Raw genomic sequence first — 24,574 nt, 5'->3', positions numbered from 1 at the left:
ATTGATCGAACGTTTGAGACTTTTGATCGCGTCGGTGGCTGCCGGTAATACGAGTCATCACAACGAGATACAGTCGATAATCGAGGAGTTGCGCGACGAGGATCTCATCGTATAAAGAAAGTTGCACGTTACACTCTTACCTCAGTGTAATATCAACGTCTTTCGGTAGTACGAGGTAAAAAAAAAAAAATGTCTGACTCCTGCTGCTGTGAAATTTGCATTTGTTTAACATACATCGTAGACTGTATACTCTCGACATTACGAGCCATCAAAAAGAGGAATAATAACGAGGAACAGGAGACTGATTTTTGAAATGTCGATAAATAAATTTGGAATTGGACTGGATGGTGAGAGTAGGAAACACGAACCAAATTTAGAGCATTTACTGCTTGAATTCAAGCAATATCTGACAATGGCATTGAATGAACAATTTGAGAAAAAGATGGACCAAATTTTTCAAACAATTTGTGAAAAATTGGATGATAAAGTGAGTAGGAAAGATCTGGAAAGAGCAATACTTAGCAACACTTTTCATTAGGAATTTCTAAGAATCTGTCTATTTTTTGAAAAAAACAAAAAAAAAATGAGCAAAGAAAAGATACAGTTGGTGGAGGAGCTCCATGCACCGGCGAGGATAAATTTTCCACGCAGAAGAGTCATCGTGCGCGGCTTCGACGATCTCTGGCAGGCCGATCTTGTTGATATGCGCAATTACGTCGATGCAGGTTACCAGTACATTCTCACTGTAATCGATACCCTCTCGAAATACGCTTGGTCGGTGGCATTGAAGACCAAGAGCGGCGGAGAAGTGACGACGGCAATGACGAGAATCCTACTGAAGGACGGCAGATGTCCGAAAAATTTACAGACCGACAACGGCAAGGAGTTTTACAACAGTGACTTTCGGGCGTTGATGAAGAAACGCGGGATAAATCACTACTCGACCTACAGCGTGATGAAAGCGTCGATAGTCGAGCGCTGGAATCGTACGTTGAAGACGGAAATGTGGAAACGATTTACGTTGAACGGTAATTACAAGTGGCGCGCTATGCTGCAAGAGTTGGTGGACGCGTACAATGCGCGAAAGCATCGTACCACGGGAATGCGTCCCGTGGATGTGAAACCCGAGCATGCAGATAAGCTACTCAAGACAGTATACAGCCACATCAAGGTCGCAGGTCGTGCCAAGTTCAAAGTCGGTGATTTCGTACGAATCAGTAAATACAAGCAGATGTTCGCCAAAGGCTACACGCCTAATTGGACTACCGAAATATTCGAGGTGGCGAAAGTGCAGAGGACCAATCCCGCTACGTATCTCCTCAAGGATTCCAGGGGTACGGAACTGTTGGGTGGATTTTACGAATACGAGCTTTCGAAAACCATCAATCCCGATGTGTATCTGGTGGAGAGAGTATTGCGTAGAAAGGGCGATAAAGTGTTCGTTAAGTGGCTGGGATTCGACAGGACGCACAATTCCTGGATAAATAAGAGCAATGTTTTATAATAACTTTTATTAAGATGTATCAAAATATAGAATAAATAAATAAACAAATTATTTTAGACTATAATGTCCCCAGGGTAGAGTCGCCGCGGTGCCGGGTGTAACGAAACGCTTGTCGTCGTACGGACTGAGGGCGACCTTTCTCTGACTGATCGAGAAAACCTGGTGCAGCCTCGATCGAATCAAATTTTGACTGCGAGACTGTACGGTGAAATTATCCAAGCAATCCTTGTAGTCGTCAAATGTTATATTTCTATCGATAACGTAACCTTTGACACCTTTGGCTTTTTTGGTAATTCTCGCACAGTCCTGCACCTTGAAAGTATACATTTTTGCCCTCAGTCCTACGAACTCGGTCATGACACGACCATTGTTCTCGTCCTTCATCAGACCGGGTATCTTTTTGTTGACGCGTGGCAAGTCATACCGATTATCGTCAGGATAATCGCTGGTGTCGAATCGCGCGAGATCGCGTTTCATGACCGAGTAAACGTCGTCGCACTCGACACTGTATATCAGACTGTCCGTGTCGGTATACATCGCTCTACATTTACCGCCGAATGTAGGAAGCATATAGTCATAGTGAAATTCATACAAGCAAATTTTTGAAATATCTAAAATACTCATTCCCACGTAAATGGGTTTATCAAATTTCGCGGACAATTTCGACAATTGAATCGCGACCAAATTCTCGTTGAAAATCGCGAGACTGTGAAAATTCGGTTTGGAAATCAGGCTTTCCGCCCCGTATCTTCCCTCCCACTTGGTTGCGAGCCTCACGTCAACTCTATTCCTCACGTTCTCCATTGTTTTACCGAAAACCGCGTTGTTCATCAACTTGAAGAGATTCCTCTCAAATTCGTTGGTGGACGCGGTGCGCAAACGCGTGTTCAGCTCGATGTAATCGCGTAGCCAGGTGGACTGCTGAAACTTTAAACCGCGATGTATACGCTTCAGTACGAGTCCATTACGCATACATTGTTGCAGAGCGCGATAATGTATTACGTAACGGGTCTTATCGTTTAAAGTGGCCAGCAGCTTCTGCTGGTTCGCGCCCGGCGGCTTCTCGCGCACCATGCAGAACGGTAGGTCCGCGTGTTTGTCGTGAAGCTCGCGCGGATACTCCAAATCGACCTCCAAAATATAACCCTCGGGATGATCCGTGGGTATAGCGGAGACATCGAGATTGGCAGCGTCCTCGATCCATTGGAATCCATGGGTGGGCAGCGGCTGACACATTGCCCACCCATACAGATTGTTTACGTCGTAATACATGAGATATTTCGACGGTTCCGCCGGATCGTAGTCCCGCATATACCGATTGTTGGCCCTCTCGTAACGATGGGAGCACTGACTCAAACCACCGCGTATACCGCGCTCCACGAACAGCAACATATCCACGTCCGTGAAAAGCTCCAGCCTGATTCCCGTATGCTTCAACATCGCGTCCCAGGTGAAGCCCGGTAGCGTATAATAATGGGCTGGATCCAACTCATAATTTAGCATGCAACTATCGCGAAAACTTTCGAAAACATCGGTCAACAATAGGACATCGGTCTTCAGGTACAGGTCACTGTACTCCCCAAGTGTGCGCATGTGGAATTTGGTCCATACCTCTACGGCATGATTGTATGCTTCCTCGCTGATATCGCTGTCGGTCAGTCTGTTGCGAAACGACTGTCGCGGTGGTAAAGCCGTCTCTTCCAATCTAGCCGCGCTATCTATATAGTCGTAAGGAAAAATACCTTTCCTCGTAAGCAAGTCGAACTGCTCGACGCTCAATTCCGAAAATTGTGACCTCAAATTTGTCAGCTGAGATTCCGCCAAGTACGAGCTCAATTTGTCCAAACTGGAGGCATAAATTTGAACGAATCGATAAATCTCAACTGTATATTATATTTTCGCAAATATTTGGTAAATGAAATGTATTTTTCCTTATGTACAGGCAGCAGATGTACCGATCCCTCGTACAAATTAGCGATCGTCTCGAAGATAAAATGCGAATCATAGCCGGATAAATTGTGAAAAATTACTGGAATGACATGCGAATCTTTGAAATTTAAATTACAATTATTGTGAGCCGGTCCTCTGTATCTGCCGGTCAGATGATCGTGATCGCGAATTCGTAGTTGATTCGGAAGAAACGGCTTTTTGCATATATGACAATTGGGGTCATTATAGTGACGCAATTGTTCGCTAAGACTAAGATTATGCATGGGCACGATAGTACTTAGCGTCTCGCTCGCGATGCGCGCAATGTTCTCGAGCTCGCGTACGAACCATTCGATGCAGTCGGCATCCCGACGAGCGTCGTACCTCGAGAGTGACGCATCGCGAGCACTTTTTAAATAATAGCCTACACTAATAGGTTCATGTCTCTGATAAATATCACTACTACTACTGTTCGATTGTTCAACTTTCAATAATATGCACTCGAGATCCGCGTATACGACGAATGGCGCTCGTTCCCCATTTTTGATGTTCTTGAAGGAAACCCAGCGATCCTCGGCTTTGCTCGGCAACATCAAGCGGAGATTATCGTTGAGCTGCGCGCAATCCTGCTCGTGCGACTCGAGCCTCTCCACTGTGCGGAAGTAGTGGAGACATCTAAAAAATTTAATATAAAACATATGCAGTTATATTTGTATTTTTTCAGTATTATTATTATTATTATTAATACATACCGATCGCATACATAATGAGCATTTTCTCTCTTGGTGAATTGGCTTCGCACCAGTCTCGAGAGATTCCTTATGCACATAAAATGTGCAGCTCCCTGTTCATCGTTGACGAGAAGAAGATTAGCATGCCTCGATCTCTTCTTCTTCGTCACCTGAAGAGGCACAATTCTGCTTTTTGCGTCGCTATTTTGCTCTTCATTCTCCAAGGTGAAGATGTTCACCGACACGTCGTTATCCACCTCGAATTTCGGAATCTGTTTTAGCGTAGTCGGAAAGGTTAGGCTACCGACGTCTAAAACCGTCCGAAAATGTGGATAAGAGGACGTGCGCTTTGGATTAGCCGTAGGTTTTGCCGGATAGAGTGCCGCCGTCACGGACCACGCGAAACATGCATTATCACTGGTTTCTAAATTTATCAGAGCTTTCCTACTCGTGATAGCGGATGGCAGATTAATTTTACAACCCGCGTGGAACGGGTTAAAACGATTAATGTTAACTAGTAAATAATGAATTTTGTGCAAAGTCCATCCACTATCACGCTCTTGAAATTCACTTAATTTTTGTATAATAACGTCTAAAATGTTTTTCCTATACCAATCACTAAAATTATCAGTCTTATACAATGTAGCATTAGTCGTACTAATGTTTTTATCATCACTCTGGTCCTTAGAGATGAATTGTCCGTTAAATACACAATTAACCTTAACACTATTTGCACTAACAAATACCTTATTTATACGCGTACGCACTAATACTTCCGCGTCTACTAAAAAATCCTTAGGCTCTATATAATTACTATTAACTACCATGCCGCTGCATATTCGACTTCGAAACGCCGAATCAAGCTCCTCCCAGGTAAGTCCTTGTACGTCATTGCTACAACCAGCCCCTGATTTAATATAATTCAATTCTCTCTGCGCTCGTAGCAACAGACACTTTATACACGCGATTTCGGCGAAATTCTTCTGACGCGTTCCAACGGGTAAAGCTCGATCCGCGCTGCTCAATCGTCGAATATGCTCGCGACATTCCAGTACCCACACGTCGTACTCATTCGCACTATTAATTGTAAAAAATTTTCTTCGCAATTCCGTCGACATTTTGTGTGTTTCTTAAAGAAATGACTATGTCATACGGTGAACAACAATAAATTAATAATTGCGAATGCGTCTCTCGCGAAGAGTAACGCTTATATATATCGAATAGAGAATGGAAGTAGGGGTATCTACACATCCCATTGTTTCGTCCGAGATGCATACTGACATTGATATACATTATTTTTTTTTTTTTCAGAAGTCTTTTATTCCTTTATATATTGATCATATACAGATTTCATAAAGTAAACATTTTGCAGTGAACATATACCATAATGATTCATACACTTGGGTAACGGTGGTTCGAAATTTTTACTCCATCCAAGACTAAATTTACCCCACTCACACTCCTTCGCATTGTATATATTTTCTAAGTTGCAAATTTTTCTCAACCAATCATATTTCTCCCGTCCTTTCACGAAAATCCAATCCTCTCCCTCGTACGACGTTACATACTTTCTTATTACATCTTTATGCTTGTAATAAGGTGAATGACCGTCGGTCCAATTGAATCCATGTCGATTAAAATAAAGCCAACTTTAAAAAAGAAAAAATTATATACAAAATATTACATTTTTAAAAAAAAAAATACTTACTCATTCTGTTCTCTCTCGAGATCGCTCAATCAAGCTTCTTGAAATGGTGGTGAAAATACATTGTGATACACTTCATTATCACGCAACACCGCAAATTCTTTAACTATAAAACTCTTGTCGGTCAATACAAAACCTTGAAAATCAACGAATGTCGGTGTCATTATCGTCGTCGTCAGTCGCTCGATGCAATACTGAACGATCTTTTTTTTTTTTGTTGCATTTAAGAAAATATTAAAATTTAATGTTTTTTTTTAGGAGGGGATATTTTCTAAGAATTTTTTCCCATTGTTAGTTTCTTCGGAAAAAAAATATCTTCCAGAGATTAAGAAAGAATGGACTCCTTATCGAATGTAACTTTACTTTTTTCCCATTGTTAGTTTCTTCGGAAAAAAAAATATCTTCCAGAGATTAAGAAAGAATGGACTCCTTATCGAATGTAACTTTATATTTTTAAAAAATCTTTCTCTCTCTACGGAGATATTTCTTCGGAGATGCTTCATTTCAGTTTTTATCTTCGTCGAGAATAGCGCAACAATGCATAGAATAACTCACATAATGGATATAGAAGGTTTCTTAGTTTATAAAAAAGAACTTAAATATAAAGATATAGCTATAATTGATTTAAAAAGTAACCAATTTTCTTACGCATCTTTTCGTTTGCGTGACAGTATGAAAAACTTTAGTGAAAAAGACAAAAAAACTGTGTGGTTTTTGCTAAATATGGTGCATGGTATAAAATACAGTGATACGGGATTCGAGAAATACGAGCAGGAGGATGTGGAAGATTTTATTAGAGGTTGCCTAACGTGCGAGAATCCCGTAGTAGCCTACAAGGGAGGGAACATTGAAAAAAATCTATTGAATAGGATGAATGTGGATAATATTAATTTAGAAGTGTATGGTTGCCCTAAGTTTAAGGATTTAATTGAATTATATGATTTTGAAAAAACACCGTGCAATTTACACGTTCGAGAGAAGAACTTGAACAATGAACGTATCCACTGTCCGTACGAGGAGGTATCAGTTTTTGCCAAATGGATAAAAGCAAAAATGTGATTCTTTAAAAATCATAGAGAAATAAAGAGGGGAAAACAAGTCCTCGCAGCCTCATTCAATGTTACAACATCGTCGGTGACAGTAAGAAAAAATGAGCTGCGAAAAGTGTAAATTAATCATGATTCAAGAGGATATTGTTCCTCTTTCACCCACTCCTCCCAGAGAATTGACAGAGGAATACGTGAATCGAATTAACGATTTCTTCAATCGTTACTTCGAAGAGTATGAACGGAAACTGCATCATTATTTGCATAAAAACTGTAAGTATTTATTTTATAATATTTTTACATTTCCATAATTATTATTTGTTTGTAAAATTTTTTTCTTCAAAAAAATAAAGTGAAGAAAGACGAAGAGACTGAGGAAAAAGATATTGAGTCAAAGGAGACGAAGAAGGAAGAAGATAAAGAGGAGAAAAAAATAGAGGAGAAGGAGGAGGAGGAGGAGGAGGAGGAGAAAATAGAGGAGGAAGAATGTAAGTATTTACTTTATTTTTTTACCTTCTCATAATTATTACCTATTTGCATTTTTAAATTAAAGTGAAGAAAGACGAAGAGAAACAGACCGGGGAAGATATTGAGCCAAAGGAGATGAAGAAGGAAGAAGAAGAAGAGAAAAAAATAGAGGAGGGGGAGGAGGAGGAAAAAGATAATGCGTCAAAGCAGACTAAGAAGGAAGATGAATCACCACATTTCTTTTTCTTTTATTATTAAATTTTTATAGAATAGTTTAAAAATTATTATAGAAATATTATTGTAAATATTCCCCTTCCTATTTCATCAGGGGTAAACGGAAAGAAATCTAATACGTTTTGATTAAGAGATGTAACTCAATCTAGAGTAGAGATAGATAAGGATTATTCGTACTGGAGAGCAATGTCGACTTCAGTAGTGTTTCTGACAGTAGACAAAATGAATTCGAACCAAAAAAAAATCAGTTTACCAGACAAAAAAATGACATTGTTGGATTATCAACAAACAGGAAAGCCTGTAGCTACAGTAAAGCCAACACCGCGGTTAGTAGTAGGACGAAATACATGGAGGCTTCTGCAGCAGCAGCATCAACCACTTCGAAGACCTGCACCGCTTCAGCCTAATGCTGCTGCTGCTGCTGCTGCTGGTGCTGGTGATTCTGATAATGTCAATAATCAACCTATACCACGTCTTTAGCCACCAATCGGTAAGAAAAGTTTTAACTCTTCTAACATTAAGTACTTCATGAAATTAAAATTTAAGACTAATAATAATAATAAATCATTTTCAATTTTTTAATCGCAGATTCTGCTGCTGATGCTGCTCCAGTTTAAGACCAATATTATCATTACTATTATTGTTATTGTGTGTATATAATATTATTATTAAAAATATATATTAATTTTATTTAAAAACTACAACGATTGTTCAACTAGCAAACCCCTGCTCCTCAACCTTGAATTCACGTGAAAAATGATAAAACGATATCATCCAAAGTATGGACGAGGTAGTAGAAGAGGAGGATAATAACCTGTTAATAGCTATTGTGAAGTGGAGAAATCTAATACGTATTGATAGAGAAAATAATAATAATTATACATTTCGTATTGAGCTTACATCTCTACCATTCTCAGTCTACCGAGTTTGCTTGACGTGATAGTTTCTACAAAAAAAAAAAATGGGTGTAATTAAATTGTACAGATTATCTACTGAACAAAATATTGAAATCATTCTAAATATGGATGAATTAGTGGAGGAAGAAGAAGAAGAAGTAGATTTGGAAGGAGATTGGGGTGAAATAGAAGACGTGAATAACAACGCGTTGACCGCGATTGTGAGAATGTTGAGGAAGAAGCTTCAGCGGCAACAATCCACATCAAATATCCAGTCTGATGGGGATAATGACGATGATGATGATGATGATGATGATGATGAGGTTCATCTATCAGATTTTAGTAGTGAAATGGAGTGGGAGGGTATTGATATGGAGCAAGAAATTTCTCCAGAAAATATATTACGGTTCGATGAGGATAATGACGTTCTCCAGCTACTGGAAACCATCAACAATCGGTAAGAATCAATGAAAAAAAAAAAAAAAAAAAAAAAAAAATTTTATCAAGTGCTTGGATAAGTAGTATAATAAATATTTTTTCTCGTAGATGATACCGCTCCTACTGCTACTCTCACTACCACTTCATTTTTATAATATTTTATTATTAAATTCAATTATAACTTTTTTTTATGTGTGTTATTAAAAATATATTTATAAATTTTAATTAAAAAAAACAAAAAAAAAAATATCGTTCATTTCACAACCTCAAAATTCTATTTCTCCTTCTCCTTCTCTTTGACTGCGTTCCACTTCTCGGAAAGGAAAAAACAATACGCACAGAGACCAGCTATCTCGCTGCAACGCGATCGTAGACTTTCGTCACGGGGAATACAAGCTACGAGCCTGAGGTATACCTTACTTCCATACGAGGCAAAGTGGGCCATTTGGATTCTAGATGGAAGAACGAATCAAAATGGTACGATTAGCAGCAACGAGAAAAAAAAAAAAGAAACAATACGCACAGAGACCAGCTATCTCGCTGCAGATTGTTAGAAAAAAAAAAATTTTTATCAAAATCTACAAAAAAATTAAATTTCCCCTTCCACCAGGGGTGTCACGTTCTTAAATTTACCCCTCCACCACGGGTGTCACGTTCTTAAATTTACCCCTCCACCACGGGTGTCACGTTCTTAAATTTACCCCTCCACCACGGGTGTCACGTGATTCCCCCACCACCCAGGAGTGGGGGAAATCCCTCCTTTCCCCTCCCCCCCCGCTTAGAAGTGGGGGTTATTCCCCTACTTCCCCTACCCCCGCGGGACCCCGACCCCCTCGCCACGCGGTCATAGAACCATCCTAGCCTATCTACTAGTATCAATACCTTGAACGGTTATTAAAAGGACTAAAAGGTATTGGATATTTTAAATTTTCAAACAATAGCGACGTTGTAAAGGTAACTGAGGCGTTACCCAATTCTATTTTCATATTTGATGATGTTGCTAACGATAAGCAGAATAATATCAGAGACTACTTCTCCATGGGTAGACATTCAAATATTGACTGCTTCTACCTCTGCCAGACTTATGCTAAAATTCCTAAACACATGATTCGTGATAATGCAAACCTTCTCATAATCTTTAAGCAAGATGGTACTAATTTAAAACATATTTATAACGATCATGTAAACACGGATATGTCATTTGAAAAATTCAATGAATTGTGTTCAAAGTGCTGGCACCATGATTATGGATTTCTAGTGATCGACAAGGATAGTACAATTCAAAATGGTAGATATCGGAAAGGTTTCGATGAGTATGCTAAGATTAAATAGTATACCGTTTGCTTAAGATTGTTCAGTTTAGAGCTAAGTGTCCATCAAAACACACACATCAAATGAGCATGGAATAAACCTAGTATAAACGTGGAAATAAAAACGTGGACTGAATCTAAATTGAACGTGGATTGAACGTGGATTTGAACGTGGATTGAACGTGGATTGAACGTGGATTGAACGTGGATTGAACGTGGATTGAACGTGGATTGAACGTGGATTGAACGTGGATTGAACATGGAAAGCAGGAAAATGGAAGAAAAGATGCTGCTAAAGAAGATTGCCGCCAAAAGTAAAGTAATTCGTGAAAAATATCGTGCACTCAAATCAGGAAGAGAAATGATGGAAACCAATTTAAATGAAACTTTTAAACCAATTGTTGAGCCATTGAAGAAGCTCACTGAACATAATGAGATGACCTTCGTGTCCCCGAAATATGAGTATAAACAGGAACCGCTACAGAAGACTACTGCAAGCGATAATTCTTTGATTATTCCATCGGAACGTAAAAGAACTTATTTCTCATCGACTCCACAACGTAAATATTTCGCAGACAACTCTAGAATTAAAATTCCAACCCCTTCATCTGATGATGATGATGATGAGCAAGGAAATTCACGACCTAATGAAACATTATACCTTTCTCTGGAAGAGGATGGGGAGGAGGAGGAGGAGGAGGAGGAGGGAGTGAAAGTGGAAAAGGATGTTAATGATTTAGCAATACCATCACCAATGCAAGCAGAAACTCCATCATCACCATTGCAAAGATTCTTAGATTTAAATAGTTCTTTGTCAGAATATGCACCAATTGGACGTAAATATATAGAGATGTTTCTGCGTAAAAATAAGGATTTAATTGATGATAATTTTGGAATTGAACGAGATGTTAGACTTAAGAAAATGAGACTTGGAAAATGTTCTTTTAAAGTAAATCGTAAAGATTTTATTATTATTGATGATGAGTATTATCAGGGTACTATTGGTCTATTTGAATTGATCTTCATGAAAGAGCCACATGATTATACTGAAGATGATTTAAAAACATATAAGAATATTCTTTCTCAAACTAATGTACACAGAGCAGATTACAGTAGCGAGGGAAAGCTTCGTGGGAATAAGGGTCATAAATGGAAGAAAATAATTAGCCCATTATTTCCTCCAAAGAATCTTGTAAAAGGTAGCGGTTATATGTGTGTTAATGATAAACCAGTGAACTATGTACATTGGAATGATCCGAACGAATTAGTTGAACGTTTGAGACTTTTGATTGCATCATCTGCTGCAGGACATACGAATCATCATAATGAGATACAATCAATAATTGAGGAGCTTCATGAAGAACGTATTATCCTATAAAAGAGATTACACTTTCCATAATTTCCCAGTTGATTGTGTTACTTCACAATGTCGATAAATAAATTTGGAGGTATTTCCACTGCCAGTAATGTGAGAAAATATTTCCGCAAAACTGAAGATGAAACATTAAAATTTGATAAACGTATGAATGCATTTAATGCTAAGGGGAATATTATTTCAAATTTAGGATTTGATGCTACTGATGAGAAATGTGCTGTGAATATGCGTGTTCTGCTGGATAATATGAATGCTGTACGTGAGAACCTTAAAAATGAAATGCAAGAAAACAGTGATATTTTACGAAGTATTGCGTTAAGACTGGATGAAACCGAGTTAAGGCTGAATGATTTTCAAGTGAAATTGAGTAATTTCATGCAGAAACATGCTGAAGATAATGCAGATTTAAAGAAATATGTATCAATTTTCATGGAGAATCAGACTAAAGAGGATGCTGAATCAAAGAAACATATAATGAAGATAATGCGGAATTAAAAAAAAAAAAAGTGCTATTTTTCATGGGGAGAATCATGCTAAGGAGAATTCTTCTTGAAATAATTCGACAAAGAGTTTTATTAGGAAAAAGAAAGTTTTACTACCATCAGTGCTCGTTGTACCCCTGTAAACCCAACACATACCTGAAGAGTTATGGATAGTGAAGAAAAGTAAAAATTGGTCGAAGAACTGCATGTACCTGCAAGACGGAATTTTCAACGTAGAAGAGTTATAATACGAGGCTTCAATGACCTCTGGCAAGCAGATCTGGTTGATATGAAGAATTATACTGACGGAGGTTACCACTATACTCTCACAGTTATTGATGCATTGTCGAAATTTGGATGGGCAGTAGCACTAAAAACCAAAACTGGCAAGGAAGTGAGAGACGCATTTACGAAGATTCTGAAAAGTGGGAGATGTCCCAAAAATTTGCAGACAGATGATGGCAAGGAGTTTTATAATAGTGATTTCAAATCGCTTATAAAAAAACGTAGAATAAATCATTACTCAACATACAGCGTATTGAAAGCTACGATAGTTGAGCGCTGGAATCGCACGCTGAAGACTGAAATGTGGAAATGATTTACGTTGAATGGAAATTATAAGTGGCGAGGCATACTGCAGCGACTAGTTGAAGACTACAACGCAAGAAAACATCGTACTATAGGAATGCGACCAGTTGATGTGACGCCAGATCATGCTAATATGCTCCTGACTACAGTATACAATAATATAAAGATTGTTGGTCGTGCCAAGTTCAAAGTAGGTGATTTTGTACGAATCAGTAAATACAAGAATGTATTCGCAAAGGGATACACACCAAATTGGACAACTGAAATATTTGAAATTATAAAAGTGCAGAAAACAAATCCTGTTACATATTTACTTAGAGACTCTAGTGGTACTGATATATACGGAGGATTCTACGAATATGAACTTTTAAAAACTGCTAATCCTAATGTATATCTAGTGGAGAAGGTATTACGTAAGAAGGGTGATAAGGTCTTTGTGAAGTGGTTAGGATTCGATAATAAACATAATTCATGGATAAATAAAGATAATATTTTGTAAAAACAATATTTATTAATAAAATTATTCAATTTAAAAGTAATTAATTTATTCTATAATGACCCCATGGTAGAGTCGATACAGTTCCGTGCACGATATAACGCTTATCATCGTATGGGCTGAGAGCTACTTTCCGTTGCGTAATCGAATAAACATTATGCAATTTTGAGCGAATTAAATTTTGATTGCGAACTTGTACAGTAAAATTTGTTAAACAGTCCTTATAGTCCTCGAAGGTTATGTTTCTAGCAACAACGTAAGTCTTAATACCTTTAGCTTTTTTGATAATTTTATTTTGTACTTTAAATGTGTACATTTTTGATCTCAGTCCAATAAACTCTGTCATTATCTGCCAATTATTCTCATCTTTCATCAGCCCAGGGACTTTTTTATTTACTAGAGGTAAATTGTACTGATTGTTGGGAGAATAATCGCTTGTATCGAATCTAGCAAGATTCTCCCTCATAATAGTGTAAATATCATCACACTCAATGCTGTATATTAGACTATCCGTATCGGTATATAACGCTTTACATTTGCTACCGAACGTAGGAAGCATATAATCATAATGAAAATCATACAAACATGTTTTCGAAATATCAAGAATGCTCATACCTACGTATATAGGCTTATCGAATTTAGCTGCTAATTTTGTTAATTCAATCGTGACCAAATTCTCACTGAATATAGTGCGACTGTGAAAATTAGGCTTAGCAATCATTGCTTCAGCACCATATCTTCCCTCCCACTTACTCACGAGTCTCACATCAACTCTATTTCTAACATTCTCCATAGTCTTACCGAACACCGCATTGTTCATTAATTTGAAAAGATTTTTCTCAAACTCATTTTTAGATGCTGCACGCAAACTAGTGTTCAAATCGATATATTTACGTAACCAGGTGGACTGCTGAAATCCTAAAACGCGATGAATGTGTTTTAAGACAACACCATTACGCATACATTGCTGTAAAGCACGATAGTGTATAACATAGCGCTTCTTATTTTCTAAAGTTGCAAGTAGCTTCTTCTGACGTGTACCCGGTGGTGCATCACGTACGGGACAAAATGGAAGGTCGGAATGTTTATCGTGAAGCATGCTTGGATACTCTAAGTCAACCTCTAAAATATAACCCTCGGGTGAATCTATCGGCATATTAGAGATATCCAAATTATTAACATTTTCAAACCAGCGAAATCCGTGAGTAGGTAGCGGTTGAGACATTGCCCACCCATACAAATTATTTACATCGTAGTACATTAAATACTTAGAAGGTTCCTCGGGATTGTAGTTTTGCATGTACCGATTGTTAGCCTTTTCATAGCGGTGCGAGCATTGGCTTAAACCACCACGTATGCCTCGTTCTACGAAAAGCAGCATTTCTACGTCAGTAAAAAGTTCTAATCTTATTTCTGTATGTTTGAGCATTGCATCCCAAGTGAAGCCTGGGAGTGTATAATAATTAGCAGGATCCAAATTATAAGTTTGCATGCAGCTATCACGAAAATTTTCGAAAACGTCAGCCAACAATAGTACATCAGTTTTCAAATAGAGATCGCTATACTCCCCAAGTGTTCGTATTTGAAATTTGGTCCATACCTCCTTAGCGTGATTATACGCACCCTCACTAATATCACTATCGGATAATCTATTATAGAATATCTCGCGTAGAGGTAAAGCAGTTTCTTCCAGACGGTTCAGACTATCTATGTAATCGTAAGGAAAAATACCTTTCCTTGTCAGAAGGTTAAATTGTTCTATGTTTAAATATGAGAATTCTGACTCTAAATTTTTTAACTGTGATCTCGTTAAATATGAACTCAATTTGTCTAAACTAGATGGCATAAATTTGAAAGAATCGATAAACCTTAGTTGTATATTATATTTACGGATGAATTTAGTGAATGAAATATACTTCTCCTTATGTACAGGTAACAAGTGTACTGAACCTTCATACAAGTTAGCGATTGTACCGAAAATAAAATGTGCGTCATAACCTAATAAATTATGAAAAATTACAGGTATTACATGCGAATCGTTAAAGTTTAAATTACAATTATTATGAGCAGGTCCCCTATATTTACCAGTTAAATGATCATGATCGCGAACACGTATTTGATCTGGAAGAAACGGCTTTTTACATATATGACAGTTGGGCTCAGTATAATGCCTTGAATTTTCACTAATACTTAGCGTTCTCATAGGCACTACAGTCTTTAGTTTTTCGCTCGCTATGCTAGCAATTTTATCGAGTTCTCGCACAAACCATTCTATACACTCGAGTCCACGATATGATTTGTAAGTTGAGAGCGATGAATCACGAACGCTTTTAAAATAATAACCTATACTAAAAGGTATGTGTTTTTGATAAATACCAATTTCGTCATCCGTTTGCTCAACTTTTTCAAGCAAGCATTCAATGTCAGCGTATATGACAAATGGCACCCTCTCACTGTTCTTCATGTTATTGAAGGAAACCCAACGGTCCTTGACAGGTAGCACAATTCTGATGTTTTTATTGAGTTGCGCACAATCACGTTCATGCGATTTTAGTTTCTCATCATTGTGGAAATAGTGTAAGCAACTATAGGAGGGAAAAAGTAATATTAGAATATAGAAGCAGTAATTATATATATATATATATATATATATATATATATATAGTAAAACATACCGATCACAAATAAGATGAGAGCGTTTTCCTCTAGTAAGCTGTCCATTTAGCAGTCTGGAAAGGTTCCTGATGCATATAAAATGTGCTGCTCCTTGATGCTCGAGAAGAAGAAGATTAGCGTGTCTGGTCCTCTTGCATTTTGTTAATTGTAGAGGTGCTATGATTGTATTCTCATTCGTCTCAGTCTCTTCCACCATAGTAAAAATATTAATAGAGACATCATTATCTTCCTCAAATTTCGGAATCTGTTTTAATGTAGTCGGAAACGTTATACTTCTAACATCGAAAACATTTGTAAAATGAGGATATGAAGATTTTCGTTGTGGATGAGTATTCGGTTTTGCCGGATAGAGTGCAGCCGTTACAGCCCATGCAAAACATGTATTATCATCACTGTGTATGTTTATCACAGCCTGTTTATTCTTAATAGATTCTGGAAGCTCGATGGCACAACCTATATGCAGCGGGTTATAATAATTTATATTTATAATTAAATTCAGAATTTTTTCCAACGCCCATCCGCTATCACGCTCTTGAAACTCACTCAATTCTTTTAGAATTTTCTCTATTATATTTGTATTGTACCATTCACTAAAACTATCAGTTTTGTATAAAACTGCATTACGGGTTGAGATATGTTTAATATCACTTATCTCTTTACAAATAAATTGTCCGTTAAAGATGCAATTTATCTTAACTGCGTTCACGTTATTAAACACTTTTTCTGTGTAGGTCTGTACTAAGTCTTTTGCACCTGTTAGAAAATCACGCGGTTCTATATAATTATAATTTACAACCATTCCGCTACATATTCGAGATTTAAATGAAGACTCGAGATCTTTCCAAATAAGCTTTCTCACTCCAATTGATTTCTTATTTTTTGCCGCATGCAGAAGTAGACGCTGGATAGTTGTTATTTCAGTCAGATTTTTGTGTACTGTATCGGGAGCTGCAGATCTATTAGCATCTCTTAAACTTCGAATATAATCACGACACTTGCGTACCCACTCATGATAATTATGCTGATTTCCTAAATCAGGATTCTTGAGAGCATGATTCAAACAATAACTCTTATCCTTAGCTGCTCTAAGTAGAAGACACTGTATTTGTGCAATTTCTGCAAAATTTTTCTGCAGCGTGCCTATAGGTGCGTTGCGATTAGAGATTCTGAGTTTATGAATATATTCACGACACTCGCGTACCCACTCGCGATATTCTTCTTGCGTTTTCAAAACTCTATTTCGTAGAGACATCTTTTGTTCTTTTCTTCGAGAGGACTAATCAGGAACTGAGGAAAAGTGGGTGGGAAACTGAGCTCTCTTTAGATAAAGGATCTCTGAAACACTTCAGGGGGTAAGAGAACATTGAGGACAGGTAATGACATGTTAGAAAATAGATGCAAGCGTTTTTCAGTTATACATATATTCCAGATTTTTGCTCATACATATATTTCATATAATAGACATTTTTTAAGGCACATACACCTTCATGATTCAAACATGCTGGAAGATGTGAATTATGCAAGCTATCTTCTAAATCAAAATCCCCCCACATAAAATTATCTACATTAGTTATTTCTAAATTACAAATATCTCTTAACCAATTTGTATTTTCAATTCCTTTCACAAAAATCTCATCCTCATCATCATAAATATACTTCCTTATAATATCTTTATATTTATAGTAGGGTGAGTAGCCATCCGCCCAATTTAAACCGTGATAATTTAGAAAGAACCAGCTAAAAAGAAACATTATATTAAACAAAAATAATATATATTTTTTCTTTTTCATATACTTACTCTGTCCGCTTTCGCTCCTCTTCACTTAGCCACGAATATTAATAGGGCGGTGAAAATAAAATATGGAACACTTTTTGTTCTTGTATAACAGCAAATTCTTTGATTATAAATGACTTATCCGTCAAACGGAATCCTTGAAAATCAACGAACGATGGTGCCATTATGCCTACGTTTTTTATACTAAAATAATTCTATTTAAATATGAATGTTTCATAAAAATTTCTCCCTCTCTTCAAGCTAATTGTTCTTCATCCCTCCTACTATCCTCACCATAGGTCAAAACTATCTCCCACTATACGTAGCATAGGTCATAAATATTTTCTTGGGGACCAATGACGTTTCCGTTCTTCCAAGAGTGGCAGGTCAGTCATTTCCCCACCGTAGGACAAAAGTTTTGTCAACCCTTAAAGCATCTTAGAATTACCGCCCACTACATGTAGCATAGGGCAGAAAATATTCTCTCTTAGAGCCAATGACGTTTCCGTTTTTCTAAGAGTAATATAGGCATCTTCCTACCGTAGATTAAAAAAATTGTTGACACCTCCCTAACAGTGCTTAAAAGCTCGAAGAAATCGTAGGACAGGCATCAGTATTGCTTGAACGTTTGATTCGTACGACAAATAACATTCCATTTTAAAAATGTCTTCACTGTTTCATATTACACATATAATCGATTTTGACGGGTTTATGATAAACAGAAAGTTTGTGCATAAAGAAGTGGCAATCAAAAACTTAACTACGGGAAATACGAATTACGGTGCATTTCGTGTTCATGAGCCGTATAAAAGTTTATCGACTAAGGACCAAAAAAGCGTAAATTTCGTCTTCAAAAATATTCACGGGATAAAATATTGCAACACAGGATATGAACATTATAATCAAGAAGATATTTACAAATTTGTGAATAGCATAAAATTGGATTGTGAATACCCCCTAGTAGCTTATAAAGGGGGACATGTAGAACGGGATGTTCTGAATTACTTGGATATCCCAAATACAAATTTGGAAAGGTTTGGTTGTCCTAAATTTGATAATTTGATAGCCACTATAAAACCTTGCAACACCCCGTGTAAACTACACGTAAAAATGTTCACCAATCATACGAGAAAGCCTATACATTGTGTATATCAAGAGGTAAACGTTTTCGCACGATGGGTACATCAACAAATAGATGTGAGTATCAAATGTTAAACTTACAATTTGTAAAATATTAACTGGATTTCTCTGTTTCAGATGATTGAATAAAATATATATATATATATATTGTTATATTCACATAACTACTTCTATTACTTTCTCTATTAACCTAGAACCTAGCCAATAACTAGCCTATAACTAGTATTAAAATATTTAATTAATTAAAATTAGTTAAATTCAAAAAGGCTCCGGTTGCATTCTTCCAAGCGCCGTGTGGCGTCATTCGTATGCAACCTGAACCTCTTTCTTAGGCAACAGTACTTCTCTGTTGCCAGGGCCTCAGAGCGCGCGTGGTTAAAAATCTTAGTCAGCTATTAGAACAATCGTCTTATTGACGCACGGTTGACTTAGTAACCACTGACGCACGATCGATTCCCTAAAACCATACCATATATGGTCATGAGAATCGATGCATTTTTGAGGCAACGACTTGACTGCTCGGTTCCTGACCGATCAGTCCAGGCCCAGCAGTAACTAGAACAAGTCATCCGACTTGATCCGAGCATTAGCTCTCTAGTTACCCTAAATTCATTCTAACTTCAATTAGATAACCATTTAATCAAAATCCTCTAAAAACTTGTATAACTATTAATTTATTTTATAAACGAACATTGTAAAATAATTCTACAAGGACTGAATAAATTTAGTTGTACCAAAGTACTTGAATTAGTTTGTCGCGGTGTGAACCCATAACAAAAGTGGTGGCAGCGGTGGGATAGGCTGAAAGATCTATCGACTGGTGAAGCAGCAGGAAAAAGAAAGGAGATTTCCTTACGCTCATCAACTACTACGACGGCAATAACTGGAGGAATTCTCACTTCAAATCAACCCCTCAGTACTCCAGTCCTCAAGGGACTCATCGATCATTATCGCAGTCTCAACACTTCGACCTCGTTCATTCAGAAGATCACTGCCTATCCTAGAGGATTCAACATCACCGACCAGCTTACTCAAGGAATCTACAAGAGGACCTACAACATCAGGACTCAACTGAAGAAGAATGGATCTTTGGTGAGTACGGTTCCAACTTGTAAAAAATCAGTAGCAAACATTTACTTTGCGAATCATTGTAAACGCGAGCCCCGCGAGCGAAATTAAAATTTAGAGGAAAAATTTTCTCATGAGTCAAGACGACCAAAACCTTGACCGGACTCAATCGGTTCCAAATCTCACAGCAACTTCTAGGCGTTTATTTAATCAAGTTTCTATCAGTGACGAAGTAACTTCCTTCTTGCACGAAGTGCAGGAAAATACCGAACGTGCATTATTCGATTCAGAAAGCCCAGAAGTGACCGATACTGTTGCACTTCCTAGCACATCAAACACAAACCGAAATCCATTAGTTGGGAGCGTAGACCGCAGTGTTTTTAGACGTAACGTAACTACTCGTAGGCGCGGAAGCTCCATCATGGCAAATCGCGATCGTGTTGTTTTTCATGACCCAAGTTTGGTCCCTGAACAAAATCCAGAGAGAACTCTGGATACCAGATTACCTGTTACACCTGCCCCAAGGGTGTCTCAGTCGCCAATAACGACCGAAATAAACAGATTATCTGAAACCTTACGACGGGAGGTCAACCCTCTCGAAGAAGAGAATGCTAGGCTAAGAGAAGAACTTAGACAACTACGTTTCCGGCAGGATGCGATTTATTATGCAACAGAAAACGAACCGCGACCTTGCGGAAGTTCCACAATAAGGAGACCTTCACGGAGGACCTTCTCTAAACCATTAAACCATGGTTCAAATCACGAACGGGAAGAATTAACTCATAACGAAGACGAACCGAAACCCCGATTCTCGTTCGAAACAGCTATGAAAATGTTACCCACTTTCTCAGGAAGTCCAGATGGATTAGATCCGTTTATAAGTACAGCATACCTTATTCACGACGGTATTGCACCTAGAGATCGGAGCGACTTATTACAATTCATTAGATTCTCAAGTCTAAAAGGCAGAGCGTTCCATGAACTTAAACATAGGGCCATAGATACAATCGACGATTTAGTCGTAGAATTAGAAGCCATATTCAGGCCTAAACGATCAGTAGCAGTCGTACAAAACGACCTATATACTAGCCGTCAAAGAAAGGACGAGCCAGTTAAAGCATATGCTAACCGAATAGAAGGATTGCTAACTGAGCTATTACAGTTAAGCCTAGACCCAGGAAACTCAGCAGATAGTAATGCCGCAATAGAAGGATTGCTGAGAAAACAAGCATTGATTCAATTTAATCACGGTTTAAATCCGCGTATCGCAACGATAGTGAAGGCTTCTAAATGCCTCACTCTACAAGAAGCTATATCCATGGCTATCGAAGAAGATAGTACCTACCCATCTTATCATGAACCTAATCACAATAAGAGAGGAATTCAACAAGGTTCCCATACAGGTAACAATAAGAAAAACGATAATCTACATTGCGAAAGGTGCGACAGAAAGGGACACCTCGCAAAAAATTGCTACGCACGATTAACTACTGCAAAAAGACCTCAAGAAAAGAGAGTATCCATAATCAAAGCGTCAGATGTATGCAATTATTGCAAAAAACCTGGACATACAGTCCAAGAGTGCCGAACCTTAAAAAGGAAAAAACAAAGGGAATCCACTCAACAAACAAGTGCCGCAGAGTCACAAATAGAGGAACGAGTACGACTCGACACAACGAGACTAAACGTATTACAGAACTCTTCACATAAAAATTTAATAGAAGTTCAAGCTGAAGAATTTAAAAAACGAACAGCTATGTTACTTTTTGACACGGGAGCTGATATTTCTATCATCAAGGCAGGAGTTCTCCAAGGAAAAACGATGATCAACCAAAAGGAAAACACCGTTACTGGATTAGGAAACTACCCATTCACCACTGCAGGAACAGTGGAACTACATGTGAAAATAGGGAAACACGTAATTTTGCATCCATTCCAGGTAATACCTAGTTCATTCCCATTAATCGCAGACGGAATCTTAGGTGTAGATTTCTGGGAGAAAAATGTTTACACGGTAAACCGAGATCATTCAATTACAATGCTAGGACACAGCTGGCAAATGCACTACTCAGTTCCCCGGACAGTGACCCTGAAACCAAGAACCGAAACTTTAGTGGCGGCGATAACACATAGCACGAGTGAGGGGCTAGCGACAGCTCAAGAGATTAGACCAGGCGTATACATGGGAAACTGTGTAACCAGGCCGTCTGAGTCTACCTGCTGCGTCAGCATAATCAATGTTACAGAAGACGAGCAGGAAATAGATACCCCAATAGTGGAACTAGAAAAAATTCCCGACCCACCCGAAGAAAACACTGAGCACTCTCAACCTCCAGCAATCTATCACATAAACAATTACAACGAGGATAGAATTGACAAACTGACAAATCTCATAGATGTAGCCCATCTCAACGAAGAGGAAAAACGGAAATTATACATGATTTGTAAAAGCTTCAGCGATATATTCCAAATAGAAGGGGATCGTCTTTTGACTACAAAAGCAGTAAAACACACACTTACCCTAAAAGAAGGGACCACCCCAATCTTCAAGAAACCTTACCGTCTGCCAGAAAAACATAAAAACGAAATAGATAAACAAATAAATCAGATGGAAAAAGAAGGCATCGTACGTACGAGTAAAAGTCAATGGAATGCACCACTCCTGGTAGTTCCTAAGAAACCCGATGCCCAGGGAAATGCGAAGATGCGCATAGTCGTAGACTTTCGTAAACTAAATGAAGTAACAGTAGGAGATGCATTCCCTTTACCAAATATAACGGAAATACTAGATCAACTAGGATATTCTAAATATTTCACAACATTAGATTTGGCATCAGGCTTCCATCAGATAGAAATGGCAGAGAAGGACAAGGAGAAAACAGCATTCTCTACACCAATGGGACACTACGAATATAATCGTATGCCATTCGGATTGAAAAATGCACCCGCAACATTCCAGCGTATGATGAACTCAGTGTTGTCAGGACTGCATGGAATCAAATGTTACGTGTATCTGGATGATATAGTAATTCATGCACCAACTTTAACAGAACATAATAAGAGGCTACAAGAAGTGTTTACCAGATTAAGGGAAAATACACTAAAACTACAACCAGAAAAATGTCGTTTTTTGAGAAAAGAAACATGTTATCTGGGACACATAATTTCGGATAAAGGAATCTACCCTGATCCAAGCAAAACATCAGCTGTGGAAAAATATCCACGACCCCAAAATGTAAAAGACATTCAATCATTCCTAGGATTAGCAGGCTACTACAGACGTTTTATAGACCAATTTGCTGACCTAGCCAAACCGCTAACAGAACTCTTAAAAAAGGGAAAAAATTTCCATTGGACTACGGCGGAAGAAACTGCTTTTAATACACTGAAAAGGAAACTCGTAAGTGCACCTATATTACAATACCCAGATTTTAAAAAACCTTTCATTTTAACTACGGATGCATCTGAATTAGCAGTAGGAGCCGTATTGTCACAAGGAATTCTGGGAGAAGATCTGCCAGTGGCATACGCCAGCAGAACATTAAACAAAGCAGAAATAAACTATAGTACAACCGAAAAAGAACTAGCAGCCATAGTTTGGGCAGTTCAAAACTTCAGACCATACTTATATGGAACAAAATTCACTATAGTTACAGATCATCAACCTCTGACATGGTTATTCAATATACAAGATCCAGGATCAAGACTCATGAGGTGGAGACTAAAACTTGAAGAATACGATTACGAAATAAAATATAAACCAGGAAAACAGAACACCAATGCAGATGCTCTTAGTAGAATACATGTTGTTACAAGAGCTACAGCGAAAATGATACCCTCAGAGCCGCTAACAAATAATAAGATAAAATCTCCAATAGCAGATCCTAAGTTGATACAGGAGAAACAAAAAATCAGCAAAGAGGAGACGACAGCTGAAACTGTTACATCACTAGCGACGCCGAACGTTGACGCCGACACAGCTGACTCGTCAAGGCCAGAAGAAAGCGAATCAGAGGAAGAAAGCGAGTCAGAAATATTGGAAAAAGAAGAGACATATTCCGCCGAAAAAATAGCTCGCATACTGTACGAATACCATGACACACCCTTTGGAGGTCATGAAGGTATACACAGAACATTAAAAAGAATTAAACTCCGACATACCTGGCCCAACATGAAAAAAGATATACAGGAATACATCGCAAAATGCGACAAATGCCAAAGGAATAAGACAGGGGGAGTAAAAAGGGCTCCAATGCTTATTACGGATACACCGTTAGAACCCTTTGAAAAGGTAGCACTCGACATCATTGGACCCTACCCGCCAACACCACGTGGAAATAAATATGCGCTGACGTTTCAAGACTTATTTACGAGGTATAGTATTGCCTTACCAATACCAGACCAGTCAGCTTCTACAGTGGCTAAATATTTTGTGGAAAAAATACTTTTTACATTCGGAATCCCGCAAAAAGTATTAACTGATCAAGGTACTAACTTTGTCAGTCAATTATTTAAAAATGTATGCAAATTGTTAAAAATTGAGAAAATCCAAACAACTGCATACCACCCACAATCAAATGGAGCTCTAGAACGTTCGCATCGAACACTAACGTCATACTTAAAAAGCTACGTTAATGACGATTTAAACAATTGGGATGAGTGGTTACCATACGCTATGTTTGCATACAATACAACCCCTCATACAGCAACAAAT

Source organism: Prorops nasuta, unplaced genomic scaffold, assembly GCF_024137725.1.
Source record: "Prorops nasuta isolate Cenicafe-Biocafe unplaced genomic scaffold, Cenicafe_Pnas_1.2 PNAS00001, whole genome shotgun sequence".
NCBI classification, from domain to species: Eukaryota; Metazoa; Arthropoda; class Insecta; order Hymenoptera; family Bethylidae; genus Prorops; species Prorops nasuta.
The sequence above is the reverse complement of the archived record's forward strand: the minus strand, read 5'-3'. Positions refer to the sequence as shown.